We start from the raw sequence: 15,197 nt of genomic DNA on the forward strand, positions 1-15,197 counted from the left end.
AATAAATAAGGAAACACAAACTTTAAATGATACATTAAACAAGATGGACTAAATAGATATTTAGAGGACATTCCAATCAAAAACAACAAAATACACTTTCTTCTCAAGTGCTCATTCAACGTTCTCCAGGATAGATCATATCTTGGGTCACAAATCAAGCCTTGGTAAATTTAAGAAAATTGAAATTGTATCAAGTATCTTTTCTGACCACAATGGTATGAGACAAGATACCAATTACAGGAAAAAATCTGTAAAAACAACACATGGAGGCTAAACAATACACTACTGCATAACCAAGAGATCACTGAAGAAATCAAAGAGGAAATCAAAAAATACCTAGAAACAAATGACAATGAAAACACGACGACCCAAAACCTATGGGATGCAGCAAAAGCAGTTCTAAGAGGGAAGTTTATATCAATACAATCCTACCTTAAGAAACAAGAAATATCTCAAATATACAACCTAACCATACACCTAAAACAATTAGAGAAAGAAGATCAAAAATCCCCAAAGTTAGCAGAAAGGAAGAAATCATAAAGATCAGATCAGAAATAAATGAAAAAGAAATGAAGGATACGATAGCAAAGATCAATAAAACTAAAAGGTGGTTCTTTGAGAAGATAAACAAAATTGATAAACCATTAGCCAGACTCATCAAGAAAACGAGGGAGAAGACTCAAATCAATAGAATTAGAAATGAAAAAGAGAAGTAACAACTGACACTGCAGAAATACAAAGGATCATGAGAGATTACTGCAAGCAACTCTATGCTAATAAACTGGACAACCTGGAAGAAATGGACAAATTCTTAGGAAACCACAGCCTTCTGTGACTGAACCAGGAAGAAATAGAAAATATGAACAGACCAGTCACAAGCACTGAAATTGAAACTGTGATTTAAATATTCCAACAAAGAAAAGCCCAGGACCAGATAGCTTCACAGGAGAATTCTGTCAAACATTTAGAGAAGAGCTAACACCTGTCCTTCTCAAACTCTTCCAAAATACTGCAGAGGGAGGAACACTCCCAAACTCATTCTTCGAGGCCACCATCACACTGACCCCAAAACCAGACAAAAATGTCACAAAGAAAGAAAACTACAGGCCAATATCACTGATGAATGTAGATGCAAAAATCCTCAACAAAGTACATGCAAACAGAATCCAACAGCACATTAAAAGGATCATACACCATGATCAAGTGGGGTTTATCCCAGCAGTACAAGGATTCTTCAATATACACAAATCAATCAATGTGATACACCATATTAACAAATAGAAGGAAAAAAACCATATGATCATCTCAATAGATGCAGAGAAACCTTTTGATAAAATTCAAAACCCATTTATGATAACCCTCCAGAAAGAAGGCATAAAGGGAACTTTCCTCAACATATTAAAGGCCATATATGACAAACCCACAGCCAACATCGTCCTCAATGGTGAAAAACTGAAACCATTTCCACTAAGATCAGGAATAAGACAAGGTTGCCCACTCTCACCACTCTTATCCAACATAGTTTTGGAAGTTTTAGCAACAGCAATCAAAGAAGAAAAAGAAATACAAGGAATCCAAATCAGAAAAGAAGAAGTAAAGCTGTCACTGTTTGCAGCTGACATGATACTCTACATAGAGAATACTAAAGATGCTACCAGAAAACGACTAGAGCTAATCAATGAATTTGGTAAAGTTGCAGGATACCAAATTAATGCACAGAAATCTCTTGCATTCCTATACACTAATGATGAAAAATCTGAAAGTGAAATTAAGAAAACACTCCCATTTACCACTGCAACAAAAAGAATAAAAAATCTAGGAATAAACCTACCTAAGGAGACAAAAGACCTATATGCAGAAAACTATAAGACACTGTTGAAATAAATTAAAGATGATACAAACAGATGGAGAGATATACCATATTCTTGGATTGGAAGAATCAACATTGTGAAATTGACTATACCACCCAAAGCAATCTATAGATTCAATGCAATCCCTATCAAACTATCAATGGCATTTTTCACAGAACTAGAACAACAAATTTCACAATTTGTATGGAAACACAAAAGACCCCGAATAGCCAAAGACATTTTGAGGAAAAAAAAAAAAACAGAGTTGGAGGAATAAGGCTCCCGGATTTCAGACTATAGTACAAAGCTACAGTTATTAAGACAGTAGGGTGCTGGCACAAAAGCAGAAATATAGATCAGTGGAACAGGATAGAAAGCCTAGAGGTATACCCACACACATAGGGTCACCATATCTTTGATAAAGGAGGTAAGAATATACAATGGACAAAAGACAGCCTCTTCAATAAGTGGTGCTGGGAAAACTGGACAGCTACATGTAAAAGAATGAAATTAGAACACTCCTTAACACCATACACAAAAATAAACTCGAAATGGATTAAAGATCTAAATGTAAGACTGAACATTATCAAACTCTTAGAGGAAAACATAGGCAGAACACTCTGTGGCATAAATCACAGCAAGATCCTTTTTGACCGACCTCCTTGAGAAATGGAGATAAAAACAAAAATAAACAAATGGGACCTAATGAAACGCAAAAGCTTTTGCACAGCAAAGGAAACCATAAACAAGACCAAAAGACAACCCTCAGAATGGGAGAAAATATTTGCAAATGAAGCAATTGACAAAGGATTAATCTCCAAAATTTACAAGCAGCTCATGCAGCTCAATAACAAAAAAAAAAACAACAACCCAATCGAAAAATGGGGAGAAGACCTAAATAGACATTTCTCCAAAGAAGATATACAGATTACCAACAAACACATGAAAGAATGCTCAACATCATTAATCATTAGAGAAATGCAAATCAAAACTACAATGAGATATCATCTCACAGCATTCAGAATGGCCATCATCAAAAAATCTACAAACAATAAATTCTGGAGAGGGTGTGGAGAAAAGGGAACACTCTTGCACTGTTGGAGGGAATGTAAATTGATACAGCCACTATGGAGAACAGTATGGAGTTTCCTTAAAAAACTGAAAATAGAACTACCATACGACCCAGCCATCCCACTACTGGGCATATACCCTGAGAAAGCCATAATTCAAAAAGAGTCATGTACCACAATGTTCATTGAAGCTCTATTTACAATAGCCAGGACATGGAAGCAACCTAAGTGTCCATCATCGGATGAATGGATAAAGAAGATGTGGCACATATATACATGGAATAATACTCAGCCATAAAAAGAAATGAAATTGAGTTATTTGTAGTGAGGTGGACGGACCTAGAGTCTGTCATACAGAGTGAAGTAAGTCAGAAAGAGAAAAACAAATACCGTATGTTAACACATATATAGAGAATCTAAAAAACAACAACAGAAAATGGTCATGAAGAACCTAGGGCAAGATGGGAAGAAAGATGCAGACCTACTAGAGAATGGATTTGAGGATATGGGGAGGGGTAAGGGTAAGCTGGGACAAAGTGAGAGAGTGGCATGGACATATATACACTACCAAATGTAAAATAGATAGCCAGTGGGAAGTAGCTGTATAGCTCAGGAAGATCAACTTGGTGCCTTGTGACCACCTAGAGGTGTGGGAAAGGGAGGGTAGGAGGGTGGGAGACGCAAGAGTGATGAGGTATGGGGATATATGTATATGTATAACTGATTCACTTTGTTATAAAGCTGAAACTAACACACCATTGTAAAGCAATTATACTCCAATAAAGTTGTTAAAAATAAAATAAATAAAATTAATTAAAAAAAGAAAGAAGTAGACCATCTGGATTGTTTATAAGGTGCTTCAGAGAATAGAAAAAGAGAGAAATCTCTCTGTATCATTTTTAACAGCTTTATTAAAGTATCAGTAACTTAAAATTAACTACCCATATTTAAATCACATAGTATAATGCATTGCAAATTTGTTTATGACCATGAAGCAGTCACCATAATCAAGATTAGAAACAAATCCATCAGTCCTAAAGCATATTCTGCCATTTTGTAATTCATATTTGCATCCACTTCCTTTCTGTTCTCTAGGCAACAATTGATCTGCTTTCTGATAATATGGATTAAGTTTTGTTTTATAGAGTTTAAAATAAACAGAATCGTGTCTGACTTCTGAAACTCTGGATAATTATTTTTAGATTCATCTATGTCATAGACACTGGCAATAGTTGTTTGTTGGGTTTCTTGCTTTTTGATATTGTGTTCTATGAGCTATTTATATATTTTGGGTATTAAACCCTTGTCAATCATATCATTTGCAAACATTTTCTCCCATCCCATAGATTGTCTTTTTTTGTTGATGTTTTCTTTAGTGTGCAAAAACTAGGTTTAATTAGGTTCCATTTGTTTATTTTTGCTTTTATGTTATTGATTTCTAAAATATTTCCCATTGTATTCAGAGCACATATTTTGCCTGATTTTAACCTTCCAAGTTTTTTGAGACTTGCTTTATGGCCTAGGGTTTGCTCTACCTTAATAAACATTCTGTGTGCATATGAAAATAATGTGCATTCTAATGTTGTGTGAAATATTCCATAGGTGACATTGGTTGATAGTGTTCAAATCTATATCATTTCTGATATTTTGCTACTTATATTATTAATTACTGAGAGAGTATATTGAAATGTCCTAATATAATTGTGGGTTGGTCTATTTGTCCTTGAAGTTCTACCAATTTTACCTCCTGTGATTTGAATCTCTGTCTTTAGGCACATAAATGTTCAGGATCATTATGTCCTATTCATGAACTAACTCCTTAATTATTATGAAACAAACTTCTTTATTCTTGGCAATTTTTGCTCTAAAATCTACTTTTGTTATTAATATAGTCACTCCAGTATTATTTTAATGTTGGCATAGTATATCTTTTTACATTATTTTACCCTAATTTTGTGTTTTCGTATTTAAAGTGTGTTTCTTATAGGGCAGCATATAGTTAGTTCTTCGTTTTATATCCAATCCAATATTGATTTTTTTCCCTTTTGTTATTATCAGTTATATTTTTCTGCTTCCTTGCCTGGCTGATAATTTTGTACTGAATGCCAGGTATTTTTAATTTTAACTTGTTGAATGCTGGAAATTTGCATATTTGTACAATATTCTTGAGCTTTGTTCTGGGGTATAGTTTATTCACTTGGAAACAGATACCTTCTGACTTTGCTTTTACGATTTTTTTGAGGAGCCTGAAACAATCTCTGCTTTGGGCTAAATATCCACCCAGTAAAAGCATTTGTTATTATGGACTGAATTGTATTACCCCCAAATTCAAATGTTGAATCCCTAATCCTCAATTGGACTGTATTTAGAGATAGGGCCTTTAAAAAAGTAATAAAATTATGTGAGGCCATAAGGGTGGGTTCCTAATTCAATAGGGCTAGTTTCCTTGTATTGGGTTGGCCAAAACGTTTGTTCATTTTTTTTCGCAAGATGACATCAGTAGCACTTAGTTGTGTTTAACTTAATTCAAAACAATGTTGTTAGCTTGTATTGTGACAGCTGTTATATTAACGTGCATTTTAAAAGAAAGTTATCAAAATTGGTGAATTTTTGTGTGGCCATTTTAATATTAAGATGGAAGAAAAAAAGCAATATTTTCAGCATATTATGCTTTATTATTTCAAGAAAGGTAAAAGAGGAGGAAAATGGATTTAAACTATTTTAAGATTCTTGTATTATTTGGAATTCTTACATTGTTTGACATATATTACAATTATTATTAATCATATTGTAATATCAAAGATAACCTTGTAAAGAATAACACAAGAAATTAAAACTAAAAAGCTAAAAGCAGAGAAAAAAACAAAAAAAAATTAATGGATTGTTAAGAAAATGAAGCAGAATGGTGGTCTGAGGAACTCTTTAGACCCTCTTTCCCTAAAATAACCACTTAACTGTTGAAAATTATCTTAAAACACAATCATTGAAAGTCTCCTGAAAGAGCATACATTGTATGGAGAAACATATCCAAACACAAATAAATGCTTATGTCATCAATTTCCATATACAAGAACATCCACAAAAGATTTATTTGTGGAAGCCAAATTACCTAATCTCAGTCAAAACTAGAATGAAAATATATTGTGGTATATTCATATGATGGAATAATATACAACAATGAAAAATAAATTCATATATATGAATATATATAATAATATATTATTATTGCTACATAGTATGGCTGGATCTCACGGAAATGATGTTGAATGAAAGGAATTAGACAAAAAAGGATAGATACTGTATGCATCCATTTATATTTAGTTCAAAAACTGGCAAAATCAATCAAACTAGGGAAATTGTTGACCAGAAATGGGAATGAAGAAGTCTTCTGGAAGGTAGAAAATGTCCTATATACATACATATGTATATATGTATATGTGTGCATGGGTATATACATAATATATATGTATATATAGTGAAAGATTTAGAAAAACTGCCAAGAACCAAACTCAGAGAGAGGAGCTTATATAAATAGAGGGAAAGGAATCCACAAAGGGTGTTGATAGAGAATAGCCAGAAGAGTAGGAGAGAAACCAGTACTTGGTACTTGGTATCATAGAAATCAAAGCCAGAGAAGATGGTCTATTGAGAAATTTTTTAAGTGAATTTAGCTACATGAAGGGCACATAAATCCTTATCTAGAACTTTTTTAGTGGTGTTGTGGGCAAGATAGATTTGGAGTTGAATACTTAATGAGAAGTGAAACAATGATGATGAAAAATGTTGAATAAAACTCTTTTTAGAAATTTTTCTGTGACATACAGGAGAGAGATAAATTGATAGCTCAAGAAAAGTAAAGCGCTATTGTTATTATTGTTGTTGTTGTTTTATAGACGATAGGAGTCTACAACATGTTTAAATACATATAAAATATGCAGTAATGAGAGCATAGTTGATTACACAAGGGTAATATAAATGACAGTGTTAGTGTTCTTAAAATGTGAGAGGACATGATAGCCAGAGTAGTTAGAAAATGTGGTCAGTGATAAGCAGGCTGAAACTTCCTCTTTCATAATATGAGAAAAGAAGAAAAGGGTAGTTATGTGAGCAAGTAAATTTATGGGCTTCAAAGGGATTCTTACCTTAGGAAATATTTCTGTTTTCTCTGTGAATAAAGAGTTAAGATTAGTACTTGAATTGCTTCATCATATTCAGCTGAGGTGAGTAATCAGTTCTGGTGAGATTTTCAAGAGAATGTACAGAAAGATAATACTGTACATTTACCAATACCTTTAATATTTATATTCATTAAGCCAGTAAAAAAGGAATTATCCAATATACCTTATAATTTAAAAAGTTTAGTCAGGTCATGGTTCAGCTAGGAATGGAAGGACATCGTTTGAACCATAGTTATTCTTGACTTCTGAGGGAGCTTAACTTGTCACAGTTTCCAGGTTTCCAGTTATTAAATATAGCTCAAAAAATATGTCAGTATTATAGTTTAAACCAAATTTTAAAGTGTAAGAAACTGCACCAAATGAATATGTCTGTCCAAGAACTGGAGCCTCCAGATCAGAGCAGGACTAGTGGTAAACTGATCTAACGTCAAGCGAATAAGTGACCCTGACTTGTATTTTGTTTGGATAAAAATAGAGACAATCCTTAGGGTGCAAGTCAGCACTGAATTTCTAGGGAAAATATAGTTGGGGCAACTGCAAAATATAAACACTGCAAAGACAAGAGCCCAATATGTCCAATATATGCATAGTCCAATCCAGGATAAAAGAAGTTTTAAATATCTCTGGTGTCCCCACGCTCAATTATTCACAGATCCAGGTTGAAATAATGCAAATATATTGAGATGTTCACACAGACTATGGTCTTGCATAAAATCATCTTTATCTACCTAGACCCTCAGAAGTTCAATATTTGATATTATATGGGCATGTCACATCTCTAGGGATCACATTGTTCACACAAATAGAAATCTCCATGAGAGATGTCTGCATTTTATAAGATAACTAAATAATGAAAAGAAATAGATGAGAACCTAGGCTAGGAAATTTCCATTTTAGGTAATAAAATCACATCTGAAAGCCTTGCAGAATTTTTTTTTCTTGTATGGAATACTCAAGGAAGAGAAAAATGGATACAGAAGCCAATGTTTATTATATGTTTTTTATGAGCCATATAGTTCAATATGCAGTTATCTCATTTGTTTCTCACAAAACCCACAGTAAATTTACCACCATTTTACATAGGAGCAGACTGAAGACAATATTAAGTATCTCATCACCTAGGTAACAAAGGATACAGTTCAATTTTAAACTACATTTGTATCTTTCCAAAGTTTGGCATCTTTAAAATATATCAGACTTCTTGCCTAATTATAAAATTGACTCTAATAGGATCATTTGGCTATTTATGTCATTTAAATAACAGGACACAGAATAATGACTTTGAATATGTCTCCGAACAATCAGAGGGAGCATGTGGTTCTATATTTAGTTAGTATGTTTATGCATCTTTAATTTAGTGCTAATATTCCTTACTACTCAATTCTTTGTTTGGTTTCTTATTAGAGGTTTTAAATAAACTCTAATTTCCTTTGATTAAATATTAAGCTCTTTTACAGTAAGACTGTAGGCAATTTATTAATAGTTTACATAGCACAGGAAATACATTTTCAATTATATTCTACTGAACACATTCCAATTTCCTTTTTTCAGTATTGTTTCACCTCTTTTCTGATTTGTGTTATGGAGTGGTATTTCCCTTAATTAATCTTTTTAGATAGAATGAATAATTGGCTTTTTCTTGCATTGACAATGACTGTTTTATGAATAAGAAATATAATTAATATTAGCTCCATATTTCTATATCTTCTGACAACCTTTAATTCATTGTTCCATATATATTTATAAACACAAACGTAATGTCACACATTCTCATTGGTAACAAAAATGACCAAACTCCGGAATATGTCGAGCAGTTTCATTTTACCCAAAAGATTCATTGCTTTTTCAAACATGTTTTTTTGGACAACTTGCAGCAGAAAATCAAAACAGCATGTTAAAAATGCACATTCCTATCTCTTACCCCTAACTTACTAAATTAGAATAACTGGGAGTAGATTACATATCTGAATTTTTAATAGGATATGGAGGAATTCTTATGCATACAAAAGTTTGGAGCAAATGGGAGGCAAAACTCCCTAAAAGAGTTACAGACCTTCCCTGAAGTTAGAAACTCTCTGTTGCTGGCTAGAGTGCTGCCATGAGGTAAGTGGCCATGTTGAAGAAGTGGGCACAGCAAGGAACTACATGTGGATGGTAGTTGCTGAGGACAGCCACCATTTAAGAACTTCTGCAGTCACAAGTAAATGAATTCTGCCAACAACCTGATGAGGTTTGGAAGTGGATCTTTACCCAGTCAAACCTCTGAAGAGGCCACAGATCCCTCTGACACCTGGATTGCCCCCTGCTGAGATACTGAAGTAGAGAACCTAGGTAAGCCATGCTCAACTTCTGACCTACAGAAACTGAAAGATAACAAATGTGTGTTGTTTTAGGCCACTAAATTTGTGTTAGTTGTTATTCAATGACAGACTACTAATAGAAACATATAGCTAGCCGTGTATGTTATCCTATTAAATGTAACACTCCTATGAGGTAGATAGATGAACATCTCCACTTTACTGTGGAGGAAACAAGAATTAGAAAACTAAATATATTCATGGTCACATAGCCAATAAGTAGCAGAAGTGGTATTTGATTCAGAAGTGCCTGAGTCCAGAACCCATTCTCTTACAAAACCCTTAGGGGCTAAATTGACTAAAAAAATCAGTATCGTCTGAGACACTGATGGGTGAAGACTTCTCATAATCATCACTTTCATACCCTTCGTAATAATTTTCACGCTTCTACATTCAAAAACCAAGGAGATTGTGGATTTAATAGATTTAAATTAGGACAAATATAGATGATAACTGTAAGAATTTAACACCTGTGTCTGCCATCCACCTGCGGGGTAGTCAAGAGCCACAAGTGATATGATCTATGACGGTCTAAGTTGCATAAACGTAATCCAAGGCTTATGCAAGATGCAGAGTATCCACTGTACAATAGGTAAGACAGAAGTTGCTACTGAGAAGTAATTGTTTTCTAAGTCAGCATCTTAGTTCCAAGATGATGTACATGTCTGGATAAAGTGGAAACTCAGAGGATGGATTGAGGCCATAGAGGTAGAATCTATTGCATTCTAACATCCTACCAAGAAACCCATGTTTGCAAGTGCTAGACTGGAAGTCATATAGGCTAAGTACCTATTTTGGAAATTCCTGCATGAGACTAGGAACTTACAGGTTATAGACTTGTAGGGCCCATGGGGCTCAAGAATTCCCTCCCCCACACAGAGGCACTAGGCATACTAGGTACTTTAGAATAGGTGCTGACAAACTATGATCCCTGGGCCAAATATGACCCACTTGTTTTTGTACAACTCATGAGCTAAGAGTGTTATATGTATTTATATGCATATATATGTATATAAATAATTTTTAAGAGCAAAGAGATGATTATTTTGTGTCATGTGATAATTTTATGAAATTCAAATTTCACTGTGCACAGATAAAGTTTTATTGGAACACATCCACACTTTTTTCTTTATCCCCTGTTTATAATTGCTTTCCTGCTACAGTTGCAATATTGAGTAGTTAGGAGAGACCTGAAAGGCTACAAAACTGAAAAATTTAGTATCTGGATTTTTCCAGAAAGTTTATTACTCCTTTTCTTACTATCCCCTGGTCAGAGATCAGGGCCACAACATATTTCTAGGCTTAGTTTACACTGCTTTAGGAAATGGAAATGGGTTGATCTAGAAGCTAAAGCTTTTTACTTCTAGTTCTGAGGAATTAGGGTAGAAGGGAAACACACTAATTATGACTTACATGTTGAACAAAATATGCAATTTAAAGTTTTCAGGAAACTCTCGCTCCTACGTAAACACACACACACACATGAAGGATTGACCAACTATAACGTATACTAATTTTAAGTTAAATTCTGAGTAGCAGAAGCCTGTGAATATGAATTTTTGGTGAATTAATGGGAGCATTAAATTAACATTACTCTACTTCTCATATTTTTACAGAGCATGCCCTAAAACTGAGGAAATTATTTCTGATACATATTTAGACTTGTCTTTGAGACAAAGGCTTTAAATACTTTGCAAGAATATTTTCTTCTTCCTTCCTTAGGTTTGGAGAATGCAAATTTCTCAACTTTTGGAGAAGGAATATGTTCATACTTATGTTTGAGCATCTATATATTTTCCTTAGCAACATTTAAAACAGTCACTTGTGTTTACATATTACTAGTGGTAGTTTTTGCACACTAATGAGAGCTTGCTCATGAAAATTATACATATTGCAAATGTGTAGATATGAGTTTTGCCATCTAAAATTATACCAGAATGCAACCAAAATTAGTATTTCCAAGGGACACTAAGTATTTTCTATATACAAAAAACGGCATTCTTCAATTGTTTATAACTTTCTAAAGTGGCATATAGCTGTTTTTGTTTTGGGTTATTTTTGGTTCTTGGTCTCATCTCAGTCCAATTTAAAGCAAAATCTATTGTATGAATGTTTCTGAATCATAGTATTATTATTGAAGGTGTTTTCTCAACCCCTCAAACACTGACTCTCAAAAATATATTTAAGTTCCTCTCTGCCTATAAACAAGTTGATACCAAAGTCTAAAATGTATACCTTAAAAATGATTATTCTTACTGAGAGGAAACATTAAAATGCACTTGAAGTGAGAATTGTTGAAGGTGTTTTGATATTTTAAAAATATTTTTGGTGGAAAACAGAAATGGATGTTGAGTTCCTATGTTGATATCCCAGGTAGAGTAAATGTCATGTAACCCCACAGACAGGAATAACTCACTTTGTATCTCACACACATCCCCCTATGATACAACGGTTCCTGAAAGACTTAGAGTTTAGTCACTTAACAGAAAATAACTAGTCTTGAAGAATTAGCTTGTTCTAGATGAGCTTTTGGGTTTTGGTGAAGCTAATTCTATGATAAATGGTAATGAGTTTAGATATGGTGTTTGCTGAAGACAGTGAGAATACAGAGAAAATGCAGGAAGGTTCCAGCATCATCAAAGTTCTGTGGATGCATGGTTTGAACTGCCAACTATTTTTTTAAAGGTCAAGACAAACTGTGCATATTAAACTCTATAACACATTTGTTACTGATCTCTGGGGAAATGGGTGAAACTTGCCTCATTTTTTGGATGGCTCCTCTTTGTCAGAGAGATGTTCTCCAGGAAAAGGTATGTCTTACTGGAAGAAAACAATTCATGTTAAATCCTCACAAATCAGCAGAAGAGGATTAGATTCAGTTCTGGAGTTCTAGATATTTTCCTGGAAAAATAATTTAATCTTCTGGACTTTACCTTGTATATAGAAAATGATAACAACAGCAAACCAAGGGTGAACAAGGTTCCTGTGCCTTAAATCCAGAAAGTTTAAGTGTTCTTAACATGCAAAATTATTTTCTTTCTTGAGGGTTTGATTAAAGCTATTTGTCTGTACCTCTGTGCATATATTAACCCTGATAAAGTGTGGCATTGCTTACATCATCTTTTTTTTTCAATATTACAGGTATTGTTTTAAGCTTCAGTTCATTTTGTCAGACACATTTCTTCACTTACTCAGGTGGATATTACAATCCCAATGCCAGTCTTTATTTTTCAGATACACACCTGGCACTGTGAGAAATGTTTTTGAATCATTTTCTAGATCGATCGATAATTTTATTCTGATGATCCAATCTGTTCTATATAGTTTGCAATGTAGTAGAGTATGGTCTTTGAATTCAATACTGTTTTCCAAGGAAAGTAAGAAAATCTGCTTTGCATTTAAGACTATGATGTAATGTCTCACATTTGCAGATTACTTAAGATGAAAAACAGGTTTTCACCACTTGGAAGCCTATATTTTCATTGGTGTTCATGACAGGCAAAGTATATTTAAGGCAAAAAAAAAAATCACTTTCAAGTGGTGGGCCTGATCAGAGCAGGTGACATTAAGTAATTAACAAGTTCTCTTTCCAAACCACACGCCATACTTCAATTAATATCATTCCTTAAAGTAAGAAGTTGTTTACCAATGCTGCCTCTGCAAGCTGATTGCCACTCACAAAAAAATCCTCTGAGACATGACTATGCCCAAGGGATTGCTTTCACTTCATTGTTTATAATAACTACAAACAAAGAGCTGCAAAAGCTCATCTCGCCATGAGAAATCCTGACAATCTGCCAGTTTAGCCACCAATAATAATGAGACTGGCACCAGCAATCAGCTCAATGCTAATCTAATGAGGGCCTGTTTCATTTGCCCATTGATATTACAGCAGCTGCTAAGCACCGATGTTTAGGACATACAAACAAGAGGTGTGTCTCCAACCAGTTGAAAGATAATTACCCCCACAATATGGCCTTGATAGCACACAGAAGCAGCAGCATTTTATTTTTCCATGAGATTTCCTAGAGATAGTATATCTTCTCAAGATTACAAAATTAATGAGGTCATCTGCCTATGCTAAGTCTGGAAAAGCTCCAATTAGTAGTTATTGTTGCTGGTGGGGTTTAGTGGTTGTTGTTGCTTCCCCCCCACCCCAAATTATCCATGCAGATAAGAACATACATGTGATTTACAGACTTGTGTATATAAGGACCATGTGATGTCACTTCCTTCACTTAGTTCCTGGGGTGAATGCAATTATGAACAGATGGGCAAATGACATGATTCCACTGCTAATGAACTTCCCTACTGAGGAAGAGGACAGTGCATTACCCTTTTGTACTTCAGAATCTTAATTATCACTTTTTTTCCCTAGTGTGATTATTACACATGCAAACATCTTTGAATTTAAGTCATGTTGATGGAGCATTATGGACATCATTAACTGCCTCTGTTCTGGCTGGGAAGCAGCACATGCTTATAAATGCTGTAGAATAAGACATCTACCAGAGGCAGAACTGTCACACTGGATTCTAAATTAAACATTTACAAGGGAGGGGAGATCTTAGTAAACGTGTCATTTGTTTGTTAGGGAACGAATGCCAGAAAGACCTTTTTGTTTTCATTTTTCCTTTTTGTTTTTTTTTATAGGAGAAGGAAGGAGGAAATATATAATGAAAAATAATCTGTTCAAAGTAGGGAAATTTTGTGCATGCTTGAAACCATATGTTAGAAGCTAATTGATCCTTTAATTTAACCATAAATATAATCTAGTACTGTTACAATTAGAAATAATTCTTAATGTACTGAATATTCCATTTATCAAGCATAAAATCTTTTCCTTTCAAGATATCATAATTACCCTGTCAGTAGGTCTAGAGAATCCAGTTATTTCATAGCAGTCTGAGACGGGTGTTACAAAACCTGGGCGACATCCTCATCCTAAAAATCCAGTGGATCAAGGGAGGGGTCTATAAACATACATCTATTCATGAACATTTTTCATATCTCTGAGAAAATCAGACTTTGCGTCCATTTTAGACAATCTAGACATGAAAGCCATTTAAGAACTGGCCTGGATTGCTTATATTAAAGTAAAATCAACCCCAGATCTAAAGCTTTGAGTATCTGAAGCACTGGGATGAAATTCTGTGGCCCTGCATCTTCACGACATGCCAAACCCAAGGTTCCCCAGAATTAGGGTTGCCATTTATAAATATAAATACAGGACACTCAGTTAAATTTGAATTTCAGATAAGCAACAAATAACTTTTAGTATAAAAATTTCTTGATAGTAAAATGAAATAGCTTAATTCTATAAGTGTTAATATTTTATTTAGTCTAAGATAGTATTTTTTTAATTATAGTAAATTCACCCAAAAGGTATTTCATCCCATTTATCCATAAAGATCACAGAAAAAATTAACCTTAGAGGTTATCTTTTTTTCAATTGCTTTAATCAGTCAAGTATTCTTATACAGACTTTATTTTCCCAGTATGTGCTTTGAACAATAGTCATTGTATTACTTTTTTCTACATTTTCTACATTTCTACATTACATTGTTTCTATAACAAAGTACCACAAATTTAGTGGCTTAAGACAACATGTATTTATTATCTTATAGTTCTAGAAGTCGGAAGTTCAAAATTATTTTTACTAGGCTAAAATAATAGTATCTGAAGGCCTGGGTTCCTTCTGGAGGCTCTAGGGGAAAATCTGTTTCCTTGCCTTTTCCAGCT

The sequence above is a fragment of the Grampus griseus genome (assembly GCF_964374135.1).
Source record: "Grampus griseus genome assembly, chromosome: 13".
Classification (NCBI taxonomy): Eukaryota; Metazoa; Chordata; class Mammalia; order Artiodactyla; family Delphinidae; genus Grampus; species Grampus griseus.